General features: G+C 39.2%; 1 protein-coding gene across 1 annotated transcript in view; it reads left to right on the top strand.

The window, feature by feature from the left end:
• The window catches only part of LOC128641573 (cytoplasmic phosphatidylinositol transfer protein 1), a 333,217-nt gene that overhangs the window by 217,170 nt on the left and 98,393 nt on the right, over positions 1-17,654 (top strand). The gene's annotated exons all lie outside the window — the stretch shown is intronic.

Raw genomic sequence — 17,654 nt, 5'->3', positions numbered from 1 at the left:
TTCCACACACTGCAAACAATAACAACTGGGTACCTAATTAGTCTTATAAGTACATAGCATATATCAGACCTGGGACTAATAAAATATAACACAAAGGTAAAGAATACAGCTAACATATTGGTGCTATGTTTGAATATTAACTGCAATAGCACTTTCATAAGTGAAATATGAACACTTTAACTTCTGTGGCATATACATTCAGAGCGCTTGCATGAAAGGTAAAATGCAGCCAGAAAACAATAAACATAACTTACAAACGCCTCCAGATAACACAGTGAAGTATGAAGATGCATATATCAGAACACATTAAACACTATAATACCAGGTCTGTGATAGCATGTTCCATATGTGAATTAACAGGGCAAGCAACAGATATTTATTACACAACCCCTGAGGGTTAATTTAGGTTAATATTAATAGCCAGAAAACCAGTCCTTTAGCCTATGCCCATAATAGGTATTCAGAGTGGAAGTGTGAAATATAATGTCCATAGAAAAAGAAAAGAAAAAGCTTAATTCTAATAACCAATTTTGGTCACCATGTGTAGAGGGTCCAGAGGTTAGAGTGAGAGTCTATCACCCTAAGTGTCTTGCAAGGGTCTTGTGGAAAACAAATACGGGCAGCTGAAATAATAAATGTGTAAGAACATTAAGCGCTATCTGAATATTACCCAGGTAAAACATTTTATGACACTGGAGACTTACAACATCATATTAGGTACTTCCAAATTATATACTCTGTTTTAACTCTGTGACCTTAATAACGAAAGTACAATATAATATAACAAACACTGCACCTCTAACACACTGTAAACATGAACAAAACATTGTATAGAAGAAAGAACAGCCCTAGAAGACATTGGGAGGACTGAGAACCACGATTGCAGTGGATTATGTTCACACATATATATATGTTTTTAAACTTTAACAGCAGTTATGTGGTTATTAAGCTGTGAAACTAGTAACTTACTAACACTAGATAATAATAGATTATGCAATACTGTGAAACAAACCAGCGTGCAATATTAAAGGAGCTGGAGTATTAAATATATAGGTTTAAGTAACTGTGTTCATTATAGGGAGTGTCCGTTCTTTATAAAATAATTAGGTATTCTAGGCATTCACCCTAAGCGGGAACTAAGGTCAGGGATCCGACATCTGTAAGGGCTGCTTTTGTGTGCGGGTACCAAGTTCGCAAAAGGTGGGTCAAGATTTGCAAAATATTTCCCTGGATCCCATGATGACCTCCCTGTAGCGGATACGTCCAAGTTACAAATCTTGGCCCTCTTCAAGAAACTGTCCGCAAGTAAAATCTGGGGACATAAGCTACCTGTCAAGATAGGTCCCACCTTCTGAGTAGTAGTCCCGATAGCCTTCTTGTAAATGGCGCACCAGCTATTAATAAAGCAAGGAGGTGTACGTGCTGCAGGGTCTCCAAGATTATACTTGCTGTGTAGTGACCTCTGTGGAATGGGGTATCCCAAGCGCTGTGTGCTCTGCTCGATGCCTTGATCCGACACCATACATGATAGAGCCCTGTTAGGTACCGGAGGCTTCCCTGACAGATCAGACAACACTACACCGAGAGGTGGATGGGCTGTGAGCTGTAGAGTGGGAGCCAGAGTCGGGTAGCACCGCTGCAGTTGCTGTCGCCCCGATCTTGTTACACTACGTTGCTCCAGCTCAGTGTAAATAAAAGAAGGCTGTAGGGTGCCGCTCTGCATAGATGCATCTGGTCTGTCCAGCTTCACTGGTTCTCGGGACGGCTCTGCTGACTGTTGTTGCGGATCTACTTCAAACTGATCGTCTTCCTCCACATCTTCTCTTGTCAGGGCGTTGGTCTGCAGCGGGGCCACGGTAGATCTCAGCTCCGCACCCAGGGCTTGCCGATGGCAGTCCAGGGAGCGCATTAGATCCCTCAGTGTAGCAAGCAGCAGGTCCTCCATTAGCAGGCTAAAAGGATAGTGTGTGTAAGCTAGAGGTTGTCTCTCTGTGACCAGAGATGGCGGGTAGGCACTAGCAGTATGGCGGTTTACTCCCCGTCGTGGTCTCGCAGAGACACTAGGCCTTTGTGTGAGATTGGGTCAATTCTGTTGTCTCTTAGTCCCAGGGTCTATAATCTGTGATCTGGTAGGCGTTAAAGGCCAATAATAGAGCTAAATAAATTCTTAATGTGCCATAGAACAAAACTTTGATGATCAATTGTTAGGAGCTCTAAGTCGGCACGTCTTGCTGCTTTGGCTGCTGGCTCCGCCCCCCAGTAAATACAATTTAAATCCACAAGCCCTGATTGATAGGTGGGCAGGCTAAGCCAATCAGACCCCCCCCCCCCCCCGTGTGGTTCTGCCTCCTGCTCTGAGACACAGAATGACAAAAGATATTAGCAGCCAGTGCACAGCCTTCCTGTCAGTCTTACAGGTGAGTTACAGAGCACAATGAGGCCTGATTGATTGGTGGATAGGGCTAAGACAGCACCCTCCGGCCCATTGGGCAAATGCCCAGTATGCCCAATGGTCAATCCTGGCCTGATTATATTTATATTTCATTGCAGATGAGAAGGCTGCAACAAAAGTGTTAAAAAAAATAATATATATAATTTTTTGTTACAAATTTAGTAAATAACATTAGAAATAGCCAGGTGACGTCTACTGCTACTATGATCACCTTACTAAATTGTTATCAAGGGTGTTTAAAGGGACATGAAACCCCAAAAAATTATTTCATGATTCAGATAGATCGTATGATTTTAAACAACTTTTCAATTTACTTTTATTACGTATTTTGCTTCATTCTCTTGCTATCCTTTGTTGAATGAGCAACAATGCACTACTGGGAGTTATCTAAAAATCAATGGCAAGATGCATATATTTGCAGCTACCAATAAGCAGCTTCTGAGTTGACCTAGGTATACTTTTCAACAAGTGATACTAAGAGAACAAAGCAAATTAGTTAACAGAAATAAATTGGAAAGTTATTTAAAATTGCATGCTGGGTCTGAATCATGAAACAAACAAATGTCCCCTTAAAGGGACACTGAACCCAAATGTTTTCTTTCCTGATTCAGATAGAGCATGACATTTTAAGCAACTTTCTAATTTACACCTATTATCAAATTTTCATAATTCTCTTGGTATCTTTATTTGAAATGCAAGAATGTAAGTTTAAATGCCGGCCCATTTTTGGTGAACAACCTAGGTTGTCCTTGCTGATTGGTCGATAAATTCTGCCACCAATCCAAAACTGCTGTCCAGAGTTCTGAACCAAGAAAAAAGCTTAGATGCCTTTTTTTCAAATAAAGATATCAAGAGAATGAAGAAACATTGATAATAGGAGTAAATTAGAAAGTTGCTTAAAATTGCATGCTCTATCTGAATCACAAAAGAAAAAATTTGGGTTCAGTGTCTGTTAGAGTTGCATGAGTGGTCAATACTGGTTTAGTAGGTAGTAATAAAAACTAGAGGGGCCCTTTTCCCTCAAGTTCAATATTCCCAGTAAAACCCTATTTACTTTTTCAAATTTTTATTTTATTTTTGTGGGGCTTGGTGCTTTTCAAGACCTCAAACATCTAAAAGAGCAATTTTCTTTCAAATGAGGGGCTCTGATCGTCTCTATCTGCTAAGTGAGCTAAGATTCAGGGGTTTGAATCATCTCCCACCAACCAGCTCCCTTGCTGCTGCAGTGGCTCCACCCCTTTGTGACATCACCACCCATTTGTGCCACCACCAGCACTCCCACTAAAGGCTTGAGCTGTCCACTAGGCCACTAATGATCCCCGGCCAATAGGGTGGGGATCTAGCTGATGCGTTGGGTGAGCCAATAATTTGAGGCATATATGTACTGCCTACCTAGGTATCCTTTTTAACAAAGGATACCAAGAGAACAAAATAAAATAGATAATAGAAGGAAATTGGAAAGTTGTTTAAAATTATATCCTCAATTTGAATCATGAAAGAAAAAAATTGGGTTTCATGTCCCTTTAAATAAAGTAGAATTGCGTAATCAAAATTACATAATAAAAAGACAATGCAATAGCTCTTAATCTCAATTTTAAATGAGCAATAGATTTTTTTTATGAGAAATTTCAAAAATTTATTTTAATTTGCTGCCCCCCCCCATTATCATGTTACAGCCATCAGCTGGTACCTCAGAAGCTGTGCATATAAAAAAGAATGTGCTCTATCTCAATCATGAGAATGTAATGTTTAATCTAACGATTTCATAATAACATCAACAAAATGGCAGTTTCATGGGTTTAGCAATTACATCAGAGGCTCAACAACCAATGTGTTAATTTATTCTTTTTTATAGGTGGTGTGTGCACTTAAAGGGACAGTCTAGTCAAAATTAAACTTTCATTATTCAGATAGGGAATGTCATTTTAACCCCTTAACGACCGAGGACGTGCCAGGAACGTCCTACACAAAAACACCCTTAACGACCAAGGACGTTCCTGGCACGTCCTCTGGGGTTTGAAGCACTGGAAGCGATCTTGATCGCTTCCAGCTGCTTCCAGGGTATTGTAGTGATGCCTTGATATTGAGGCATCACTGCAATCCCCTATTTTACCCAGCGATGCAAAGAGGGCCACTCGATGCCAACATTCGTTGGTGGGTGGGAGCTATTATGGGAGGTGGGTGTGCGGTCCAAACATGTCAGTATCCAGATCCAGTTTCGGTGTGATGATCACCGTTGTCGGCGGTGGCATCTGGGGGGACGCCAAATATGCACACAATAAAAAAAAAAATATGACTGATGCAGATTGAGGGGGGATCTTGGAGGGGGAGGGATGTAGATTATTGAGGGGGGCAGCTACACTACAGAAAACAATTTTTTTGAGATAAAAAAATAAGAAAAAACTTTTTGGGGGGCAAATCGGGTACTGGCAGACAGCTGCCAGTACCCAAGATGGCGGCAAATAGGTAGAGGGGGGAGGGTGAGAGACATGTATGGGAGGATCAGGGAGATTGGGGGCTAAGGGGGGATCCATTACTGCAGACTGTATGTAAAAAAATAAAAAAAAATAATAATAAATGCTTTTTTATTTCAGTACTGGCAGACTTTCTGCCAGTACTTAAGATGGCGGTGACAATTATGAGGTGGGGAGGGAAGAGAGCTGTTTGAGGGGGTTCAGGGAGTGATCAGAGGATGGGATGTGTCAGGTGGAAGGCTGATCTCTACACTAAAGCAAAAAATTAACCCAACAAGCTACCTAATTAATACCTTAACTGCTGGGCATATTACAAGTGTGGTTCGCAGCAGCATTACCTTCTTATTACTAAAAAGCAATGCCAGAGCCATATATGTCTACTATTTCTGAACAAAGGGGATTCTAGAGAAGCATTTACAACGATTTGTGCCATAATTGCACAAGCTGTTTGTAAATAATTTCAGTGAGAAACTTAAAATTGTGAAAAAGTTTTTTTTTTAATTTGGCTGTGAAATGGCGGCATGAAATATACCAAAATGGGCCTAGATCAATACTTTGGGTTATCTACTACACTACACTAAAGCTAAAATGAACCCTACATGCTCTCTAATTAACCCCTTCTCTGCTGGGGGTAATACACGTGTGGTGCGCAGCGGCATTTAGCGGCCTTCTAATTAACAAAAAGCAACGCTAAAGCCATATATCTGCACTTCTGAACAAAGGGGATCCCAGAGAAGCATTTACAACCATTTGTGCTATAATTGCACAAGCTGTTTGTAAATAATTTCAGTGAAAAACCTAAAGTTAGTGAAAAAATGTGTGAAAAAGTGAACAATTTTTTTATTTCATCGCATTTGGTGGTGAAATGGTGGCATGAAATATACGAAAATGGGCCTAGATCAATACTTTGGGATGTCTTCTAAAAGATAATATATACATGTCAAGGGATATTCAGGGATTCCTGAAAGATATCAGTGTTCCAATGTAACTAGCGCTAATTTTGAAAAAAAGTGGTTTGGAAATAGCAAAGTACTACTTGTATTTATTTCCCTATAACTTGCAAAAAAAGCAAAGAACATGTAAACATTGGGTATTTCTAAACTCAGGACAAAATTTAGAAACTATTTAGCATGGGTGTTTTTTGGTGGTTGTAGATGTGTAGCAGATTTTGGGGGTCAAAGTTAGAAAAAGTTTTCGTTTTGTACCTCATTTTATAATTTTTTTTATAGTAAATTATAAGATATGATGAAAATAATGGTATCTTTAGAAAGATGGCGAGAAAAACGGTATATAATATGTTTGGGTACAGTAAATGAGTAAGAGGAAAATTACAGCTAAACACAAACACAGCATAAATGTAAAAATAGCCTTGGTCCCAGACGGTCAGAAAATGGAAAAGTGCTCTGGTCACTAAGGGGTTAAACAACTTTCCAATTTACATTTATCATTAAAAAAAATTTTTTTTTTTTTTTTTGAAAGCTAAATCTAGGAAGGTTCATATGCTCATTTCTAAACCCTTGAAGGCCGTCTCTTTTCTCAGTGCATTTTGACAGTTTTTCACAGATAGACAGCGCTAGTTCATGTGTGTCATCTTGATAACACTGTGCTTACTCCCGTGGAGTTATTTATGAGTCAGTACTGGTTGGCTGAAAGGCAAGTCTGTCAAAAGAACTGAAATAATTTGGCAGTCTTCAGAGACATAGGGGGGTAGTTATCAACGTGTCTACTTTTCCTGCCTTCGCTGGCCCAAGTTACAAAAAATACAAAAAATAAGTTACAAACATTTTAAAAATATTACAACAATTTTAAGCTACTTACACCTAATCTAAGCCCCCTAATAAAATAACAAACCCCCCCAAAATAAAAAAAATGCCCTACCCTATTCTAAATTTAAAAAGTTCAAAGCTCTTTTACCTTACCAGCCCTTAAAAGGGCCTTTTGTGGGGCATGCCCCAAAGAATTCAGCTCTTTTGCCTGTAAAAGAAAAATACAACCCCCCCCAACATTAAAACCCACCACCCACATACCCCTAATCTAACCCAAACCCCCCCTTAAAATAACCTAACACTAATCCCCTGAAGATCATCCTACCTTGAGTCGTCTTCACTCAGCCGAGCAGCGATGGAACCGAAGAGGAGATCCGGAGCGGCAGAAGTCATCATCCAAGGGGCGCTGAAGAAATCTTCCATCCGATGAAGTGATCCTCCAGTCGGCGCTGAAGAAGTCTTCCATCCGGGCGATGTCATCTTCCAAGAGGCGCTGAAGAAGTCTTCTATCCGGGCGATGTCATCTTCCAAGCGGGGTCTTCAATCTTCATCCCGCCGACGCGGAACATCCTTCTTTACCGACGGACTACCGACGAATGAAGGCTCCTTTAAGGGACGTCATCCAAGATGGCGTCCCTTCAATTCCGATTGGCTGATAGGATTCTATCAGCCAATCGGAATTAAGGTAGGAAAAATCTGATTGGCTGATTGAATCAGCCAATCAGATTCAAGTTCAATCCGATTGGCTGATCCAATCAGCCAATCAGATTGAGCTCACATTCTATTGGCTGTTCCGATCAACCAATAGAATGCGAGCTCAATCTGATTGGCTGATTGGATCAGCCAATCAGATTTTTCCTACCTTAATTCCGATTGGCTGATAAAATCCTATCAGCCAATCGGAATTGAAGGGACGCCATCTTGGATGACGTCCCTTAAAGGAGCCTTCATTCGTTGGTAGTCCGTCGGTAAAGAAGTATGTTCCACGTCGGCGGGATGAAGATTGAAGACCCTGCTTGGAAGATGACATCGCCCGGATAGAAGACTTCTTCAGCGCCTCTTGGAAGATGACATCGCCCGGATGGAAGACTTCTTCAGCGCCGACTGGAGGATCACTTCATCGGATGGAAGATTTCTTCAGCGCCCCTTGGATGATGACTTCTGCCTCTCCGGATCTCCTCTTCGGTTCCATCGCTGCTCGGCTGAGTGAAGACGACTCAAGGTAGGATGATCTTCAGGGGATTAGTGTTAGGTTATTTTAAGGGGGGTTTGGGTTAGATTAGGGGTATGTGGGTGGTGGGTTTTAATGTTGGGGGGGGTTGTATTTTTCTTTTACAGGCAAAAGAGCTGAATTCTTTGGGGCATGCCCCTCAAAAGGCCCTTTTAAGGGCTGGTAAGGTAAAATAGCTTTGAACTTTTTTAATTTAGAATAGGGTAGGGCATTTTTTTATTTTGGGGGGGTTTGTTATTTTATTAGGGGCTTAGATTAGGTGTAAGTAGCTTAAAATTGTTGTAATATTTTAAAAATGTTTGTAACTTATTTTTTTTATTTTTTGTAACTTAGCTTTTTTATTTTTTGTACTTTAGTTAGTCTATGTAATTGTATTTAATTGTAGTTATTTGTAGTTAATTTATTTAATTAATTTAATGATAGTGTAGTGTTAGGTTTAATTGTAACTTAGTTTAGGATTTATTTTACAGGTAATTTTGTATTTCTTTTAGCTAGGTAGTTATTAAATAGTTAATAACTATTTAATAACTATTCTAACTAGCTAAAATAAATACAAAGTTACCTGTAAAATAAATATAATTCCTAAAATAGCTACAATGTAATTATTAATTACATTGTAGCTATCTTAGGGTTTATTTTACAGGTAAGTATTTAGTTTTAAATAGGAATTATTTATTAAAGTATAGTGTAGTGTTAGGTGTAATTGTAACTTAGGTTAGTTTTTCTTTTACAGGTAAATTTCTCTTTATTTTAGCTAGGTAAGCTATTAAATAGTTAATAACTATTTAATAGCTATTGTACCTATTTAAAATAAAAATAAATCCTAAGATAGCTACAATATAATTATTATTTATATTGTAGCTATATTAGGGTTTATTTTAAAGGTAAGTATTTAGTTTTAAATAGGATTAATTTAGTTCATAATAGAAATATTATTTAGATTTATTTAATTAATATTTAAGTTAGGGGGGTGTTAGGGTTAGTGTTAGACTTAGGTTTAGGGGTTAATAAATTTATTACAGTGGCGGCGGTGTAGTGGGGGGCAGGATAGGGGTTAATAAATGTATTATAGGTGGCGACGGTGTAGGGGGGGCAGATTAGGGGTTAATAAATTTAATATAGGTTGCGGCAGGATCCGGGAGCGGCGGTTTAGGGGTTAAACTATTTAGTTGCGGCGAGGTGCGGGATCGGCAGGATAGGGGTTAATAACTTTATTATAGAGGGCGGCGGTATAGGGGGGGCAGGATAGGGGTTACTAGGTATAATGTAGGTGGCGGTGGGCTCCGGGAGCGGCGGTTTAGGGATTAATACATTTATTATAGTTGCGGCGGGGTCAGGGAGCGGCGGTTTAGGGGGTAATATGTATAGAGTAGCTTGCGGTGGGCTCCGGGAGCAGCGGTTTAGGGGGTAATAACTTTATTTAGTTGCGGCGGTGTAGGGGGGCAGATTAGGGGTGTTTAGACTCGGGGTACATGTTAGGGTGTTAGGTGCAGACATCTCCCATAGGAATCAATGGGATATCTGGCAGCAGCGAACTTGTACTTTCGCTATGGTCAGACTCCCATTGATTCCTATGGGATCCGCCGCCTCCAGGGTGGCGGTTTGAAAACCAGGTATGCTGGGCTGCAAAAGTGCCGAGCGTACCTGCTAGTTTTTTGATAACTAGCAAAAGTAGTCAGATTGTGCCGAACTTGTGTGCGGAACATCTGGAGTGACGTAAGAATCGATCTGTGTCGGACTGAGTCCGGCGGATCGAAGTTTACGTCACAAAATTCTACTTTTGCCGGTCTCTAGCCTTTGATAACTAAGGCGAATCAGCCTCGCCACAAATACGCTGCGGAATTCCAGCGTATTTGAGGTTGACGGCTTGATAACTAGGCCCCTTAGATATAGAGGTAAGAAATATATTAATATAACTGTTATTTTTGCAAAACTAGGGATTGTGTAATAAAGGGATTATTTATCTTTTTAAACAATAACAATTCTGGAGTAGACTGTCCCTTTAACCTGTGCTCCAAAACCTTAGAGATTAATGTGTATATGAGGTTGGGGGGGGGGGGAAACAGACGTGTGCATGTCTCTCAAAGTGTTTAAGGCATGGGGATTATCAGTATAGGGGACGTGTGTGTTGGGTTATTGATTTTGCTAATTTGCATATTTGTAAAAGTGCTTATTTGGCAGCTGTAAATTTCAGTGTAAAGAATAAATAAAGAAGAAGAAAATGGAGACTTAATAACAGCACTCTTGCCTTTACACATAACTTTTATATTCACCATGGTAATACAACCATATATTTAAAGGGACAGTCAAGTCAAAATTTAACTTTCATGATTCAGATAAGGCATGCAAGTTTAAACAACTTTCCAATTTACTTTTATTTTCAAATTTGCTTTGATCTCTTGGTAATCTTCGTTGAAAGCTAAACCTAGGTAGGCTCATAAACTGATTTCTAAGATGTTGAAGGCTGCCTCTTATCTCAGTGCATTTTCAGAGTTTTTCACAGTTAGGCAGTGCTAGCTCATGTGTGCCATATAGATACCATTATGCTCACTCCAGTGGAGTTATTTATGAGTCAGCAGTGATTGGCTAAAATGCATATCTGTCAAAAAGAACTGAGATAAGGGTGCAATCTGCATAGTAAAATATATTACTATAACCGTGTTGGTTATGCAAAACTGGGGAATGGGTAAAAAGATTATCTATCTTTTTAAACAATAATAAATGTCAAGTAGACTGTCCCTTTAAGTGAATATAAGCACTGATGTTAAAACACATATAAGTGAGACAACACGGAGGAGACACCTAGTTATAAAGTAAAAAAAAACTATAAACTATAAAGGGCCCTTAAAGTCCTTATGTAATATGTCCCTTTAATATTTAGCGGAGAGACCTAGAAGACCAACATATGCTGTGCAATCCTAATGCTCCTGTGCTCAGTTCCTGAGAATGTATTTAATTCCTAGTCGCTGCAAGTGAACGCTGCGCACCTAAAGGTCACATTACTAGCTCCAGTAAGGGAGGGCTGTGTTCACAACACGCAGCTAGCTTTGCATTATTTGTTACATTTTTTATAGATTTGGAATGATGAGTTTGTACTATTTAATGGATTACAATACTTTCCGATGAAAGATGTGATTGCGCAGTCGTCAGTACTGTTAGTGACAATCATAACAGTGCTAGTTACAATCAAATTACATTTAACAATTGAAACACTTTACTTGTAAATGTTGGGGTCCTGAAGTGACTATAGACAGTGAAGGACCTAATGAACAGTGGGCCTTGGTGCAAGATTTACAGTGGGTCCTGGTGCAAGATTTTTTTTTTGCCCCCCCCCCCCTAAAAAAATGGTGCATCTGCATACCCACGGATGCAAGCACACACATCCGTTATTATTATCGGTTATTTGTAGAGCGCCAACAGATTCCACAGCACTAATACACACTCATATATGCTCACATGGATATATACAAACACACATATATTATTATTATTTAGTTTATTATAAATGTTAAACTATAACAAAGTATAGCAGCCAAAACTACAATTAACATGTATGCATTTTAGTTCTAAATGTAAGCATTTTTTCAAAACACACAGTAACAGCCTTCACCAGAAGCACTATTTCACCGAGAGTTTTTCCCTGCACACAGGCATGTTAATATAGGTACTGGCTTCTAATAATCTGATGTACATTTAACTTTTGTCTGGAATGTCCCCTTAAAGGGACAGTCAAGACCAAAAAAAACTTTCATGATTCAGATAGGGCATGTCATTTTAAACAGCTTTCCAATTTACTTTTATCACCAATTTTGCTTTGTTCTCTTGGTATTCTTAGACGAAAGCTAAACCTAGGAGGTTCATATGCTAATTTCTTGAAGGCTGCCTTTAATCTGAATGCATTTTGACAGTGTTTCACTACTAGAGAGCGTTAGTTCATCTGTGTCATATATATATATATATATATATATATATATATATAACAATGTGCTCACGCACATGAAGTTACCTAGGAGTGAGCAATGATTGGCTAAAATGCAAGTTTGTCAAAAGAACTGAAATAAGGGGGCAGTCTGCAGAGGCATAGATACAAGGTAATTACAGAGGTATAACCTGTATTATTATTATTACTGTGGTAATTATGCAAAACTGGGGAATAGGTAATAAAGGGATTATCTATCTTTTTTAAAAACAAAAATTCTGGTGTTGACTGTCCCCTTAAACTTAAAGGAACAATGCATTAATGCAAGCAGGTGATAAGTTATTTGCATTTAACGCAGCTTCAATACAAGTTATTTGCATTTAAAGCAGCTTCAATAGAAAACCATTATAATTAGGCAGGGATTTCTCTCATCCCCACTGGAGGCTGATTTCTACTGCTGCCTCTTGTTTACATAGTTTTTCTATATACAATAGTGCAATGATGCTCCAAGAACATAGGGTAGCCAGGCAGACAGCATTGAAAGTTTAAAATAAATAAATAAATAAATATTGAACTGCAAGCACTATGTCTGACATCCGGTTAGCGAGTTGATGAGTATAGAGGGCGCTGTACTTACCAGCAAGCTAACCCAATGCTTCTTAGCGCAATCCCAGGCTCCAGCACCACACCGCACCTCAGTTTAGCACGCTCATTTCCCTGCCAGACTCCTCTTACACTTAGAGTGGCTTGTGCTGTTTTCAGGCCAGCCCTGACAGTCCTTCACACCCTACCCCTGGTAGTTTGCCCGCCCTAATGGAGGCATTGCGGCACCCACCGGACTCACCACAAAAATTAGCTTGACAGCTGGAATTTATTTCTGGAAGTGACAGCATACACCCAGCTTGCTTAACAGTTTTTGCAATTCTAGGAACTGTTTTGCACGAACCGGTAAGCAAGCCAGGTGTAGGCCGCCATTTCCAGAAATAAATTCCAGCTGTCAAGCTAATTTTTGTGGTGAGACAGTTGGGTGCCGCAACACCTCCATATTATGCCTGTGTGTAAATTTAGGGTATTACTACCTAGTGAGTGCTCAGCTCACTAGGTAGGTGGGTGGGGCAATGAGCAGACCAGACAGCGGTTAGAGAGGAAAAAAAAAAGGCAGCATACTTTTTTCCATATTTTTTATTACTACTCTCTGTGGGCCTCATCCAGCTCTTGCCCGCACCACTGGTAGGTCCGCCAATGACTATAGAAGTATCTCCATAATGCCAAGATACATATGGCATTCATATGGTTAATCAGTGTTGGTGATAGATTCGGATTACAATAGGTTAATGTAACACATGGAAACAAAGGGGTTACTTGATAAACCATTTACTGAAACTTTTAAGTGATGGTAAAATCACATGGCTTTCAAGTTACTAACAGAAACTGTTGTGTTAAAAACCTACTATAGTGTTTAATCTTTTTTTTTAACTGCTCTCAAAGTAAATTTTGAATGCGGCCAGGTTAGAGTATGTATTGCAAGTTTAAAGAGTTAGTTGTTGGTTTTTTATTTTTTTAACAGCGTGCCCCATAAAAGTTTATTGGGAGAAGAGGTTAGTGCAGTTGCGATATCTGAAATCCTAAAGTTAGCTCACACTGGACTTTTGCTTGCATGCTAACTGTTTGTGTGGCTTATGTGTTTCCACCCTTCCCGATGCTTCCTCGATTGATTGCCAGAATCAAACAGGAGAGAGCATCAGTGATTCTAATAGCGCCTGCATGGCCACGCAGGACTTGGTATGCAGATCTAGTGGACATGTCATCCTGTCCACCTTGGTCTCTACCTCTGAAACAGGACCTTCTGATCCAGGGTCCCTTCAAACATCAAAATCTAATTTCTCTGAAGCTGACTGCTTGGAAATTGAACGCTTGATTTTATCAAAACGTGGTTTTTCTGAGTCAGTTATTGATACCTTAATACAGGCTAGGAAGCCTGTTACCAGAAAGATTTACCATAAGATATGGCGCAAATACTTATATTGGTGCGAATCCAAGAGTTACTCATGGAGTAAGGTTAGGATTCCGAGGATATTGTCTTTTCTACAAGAAGGTTTAGAAAAGGGTTTATCTGCTAGTTCCTTAAAGGGACAGATTTCAGCTCTGTCCATTCTTTTACACAAACGTCTGTCAGAAGTTCCGGACGTTCAAGCTTTTTGTCAGGCTTTAGCTAGGATCAAGCCTGTGTTTAAAACTGTTGCTCCACCATGGAGTTTGAACTTAGTTCTTAATGTTTTACAGGGTGTTCCGTTTGAACCCCTTCATTCCATTGATATCAAGCTGTTATCTTGGAAAGTTCTATTTTTAATGGCGATTTCCTCGGCTCGAAGAGTCTCTGAGTTATCCGCTTTACATTGTGATTCTCCTTATCTGATTTTTCATTCAGACAAGGTAGTTCTGCGTACTAAACCTGGGTTCCTACCTAAGGTGGTCACTAACAGGAATATCAATCAAGAGATTGTGGTTCCATCTTTGTGTCCTAATCCTTCTTCGAAGAAGGAACGTCTGCTACACAATCTAGATGTAGTCCGTGCCCTGAAATTTTATCTACAGGCAACTAAGGATTTTCGACAAACGTCTTCCCTGTTTGTCGTTTATTCTGGTCAGAGGAGAGGTCAAAAAGCTTCGGCTACCTCTCTCTCTTTTTGGCTTCGTAGCATAATTCGTTTAGCCTATGAGACTGCTGGACAGCAGCCTCCTGAAAGAATTACAGCACATTCTACTAGAGCTGTGGCTTCCACTTGGGCCTTTAAGAATGAGGCTTCTGTTGAACAGATTTGCAAGGCTGCAACTTGGTCTTCTCTTCATACTTTTTCCAAATTTTACAAATTTGATACTTTTGCTTCTTCGGAGGCTGTTTTTGGGAGAAAGGTTCTTCAGGCAGTGGTTCCTTCCGTATAAAGAGCCTGCCTGTCCCTCCCGTCATCTGTGTACTTTAGATTTGGTATTGGTATCCCAGAAGTAATGATGACCCGTGGACTGACCACACTTAACAGGAGAAAACAAAATTTATGCTTACCTGATAAATTCCTTTCTCCTGTAGTGTGGTCAGTCCACGGCCCGCCCTGTTTTTTATGGCAGGTAAAAAAATTTTGAATTATACTCCAGTCACCACTACACCCTTTGGCTTCTCCTTTCTCGTTGGTCCTTGGTCGAATGACTGGAGGTGACGTAGAGGGGAGGAGCTATATAGCAGCTCTGCTGGGTGAATCCTCTTGCACTTCCTGTTGGGGAGGAGTTAATATCCCAGAAGTAATGATGACCCGTGGACTGACCACACTACAGGAGAAAGGAATTTATCAGGTAAGCATAAATTTTGTTTTTTTATTTTAAAATAGATATTTCTATATATATTTCTGATTATTAAAATATATACCTATATACATTACCTATATAAATACATACAGATGTATATATATACAGTATATATATATATATATATATATATATATATATATATATATATATATATATATATATATATATATATATATATATAGTAAAAACTTCAGTACCAGGACTGGCAGAGAGAAAACTTGCCCAAAATAGCGGAGAATTTTTCGAATTTTTGCTATTACTCCATTTAAACAGAAATAGAGCCTTGTTTTTTTATTTACCTGTCAAAACTATATATATATATATATATATATATATATATATATATATTATAATATCATTTTATTTTTTTAAGTAGAAAACCCAGGTATTGATCTAGACCTATTTTGTTATATTTCATGCGGCAATTTCACCGCTAAATGCGATCAAATAAAAAAAAATTGTTATTTTTTTCACAAACTTTGGGGTTCTCACCGAAATTACTTAGATACTGCTTGTGAAATCATGACACAAATGGTTGTTAAAGCTTCTCTGGGATCCCCTTTGTTCAGAAATTGCAGACGTATTGGCTTTCCCATTGCTTTTTGGTAATTAGAAGGCCACTAATGGCAGCTGCGTACCATGCTTCTTTTATTCCTGGCAGTGAAGGGGTTAGTTAGGTAGCTTATAAGGTTCATTTTAGCTTTACCCTCCCTTCTGACTTTTCCCACCTCCTGATCCCTACCTGATCCCTCCCAAACAGCTCTCTTACCTCCCTCACCCCCACACTGGTCACCCCCATTTTAAAGGGACACTAAACCAAAATAAAATGCTATCATGATTCAAGTAGAGAATACAATTGTAAACAACATTCCAATTTACTTCTATTATCTAATTTGCTTCATTCTTTAGATATCCTTTGTTAAAGAAATAGCAATGCACATGGGTGAGCATATCACACAAGGCATCTATGTGCAGCAACCAATCAGCATCTACTGAGCCTATCTAGATATGCTTTTTAGCAAAGTATATCAAGAGAATGAAGCAAATTAGATAATAAAAGTAAATTAGAAAGTTTAAAATGACATGCTCTTTTTAAATCATGAAAGAAAAAAATTTCAGACAGTCTGCCAATGGTAAAAATGGATGCATTTTTGTTTATTAAATATTTTTTATATATATATATATATATTTTAATATTTTCTGCAGTTTATGACCCCCCCCCCCTAACTCTCCAACTTCCCTGATCCCTGCCAAACAGCTCTCTAACCCTCCCCCCTCTAACTAGTGCCACCATCTTAGGCTACTGGCAGCTGTCCGCCAGTACCTATTAACCCCTTTTTTTCCCCATAGTGTACTTCAGGTCTCAAGGTGCGCTAAATATTCCAGCCCAGTTTTTGCTTGCACTTAAGCGCAACCTATAACTTTCCAAAGTGTCGGGCTAATGGTAGCACGGTCAAGCGAAATTGGTTATCGTGCATATGCTATCATTAGTGTGCCACTTGTAATCTAGCACTAAGTGTAATGTGTATTATTTATGGAATTTATGCGCATGCGCTGTTTGTTTCACTGTCGCTCAGGAGGGCGTACCAGCTACTACATATAGAGCAGGTGGTACTGCTTTATGTGTCACTGCAGTGAAAGAAAATTACTAAAGGGGATGGAGGGAAGCATCATGTCGAAGGCTAAATAAAATAAGAATTTCGATAAAAGTAATCTATGTCAAGCAATATTTACATGGCAAATTGAATTGGGCTCATATTTTAAATGTAATATTCTTTTTGTCTAAGCCTATCATTTACCATCGCTTTTCAGCAGATTTTTCTGTTTTCTCTGTAGATTGTGAGCTACCTCTATATATGTTAATGGCCTGGACACCCACTAACAAAATGCTAGCAAAGAGAGGGGAAGCAAGCTTCTGTAAATTATGAAGCATGGTGCTGCCTTAAAGGGACAGTAAACGGTAGTGCCACCTCTAGCATTTGCGGGGCCCTGGGCACGACAAATTTGTGGCACTTCTCAGCCCAGTGCCTTTCTTGCCCTCCCCCTGTTTGCCCTGCCCCTTCTATGTCCCAACCCTGTCCCAACATTCAGTGCAACCAGTGTTACCATTGTAACAAAAAAAAGGGGACTTTCATTCATGAAGTATAAAATAATTCATGCTGAAAGCTCCTTTATTTGTTCCAAGTGATCACCTTCACCGGCAGAACACTATCTTCACTCTCTGGCAGAGAGGTGACGTTTCTAAATCTTAGCCAATAGCCGTGCGGGAAATCCGGCTTCATGAATGAAAGTCCCCTTTTTTGTTCCAATGGAAAATCCTGGCGTTTCAAAAACGCTAGGATTTACCATCACTTTAAGTAACCTATGAAATAATATAGTAAAACTAGTACCAATTTGTTTCTTCTAGTTTAGATCCAGCAGTGACTCTGTCTGTCATAAATATTTTTAAGAC

Source organism: Bombina bombina, chromosome 11 (genome assembly GCF_027579735.1).
Source record: "Bombina bombina isolate aBomBom1 chromosome 11, aBomBom1.pri, whole genome shotgun sequence".
Taxonomy (NCBI): domain Eukaryota; kingdom Metazoa; phylum Chordata; class Amphibia; order Anura; family Bombinatoridae; genus Bombina; species Bombina bombina.
The sequence above is the reverse complement of the archived record's forward strand: the minus strand, read 5'-3'. Positions and strand labels throughout refer to the sequence as shown.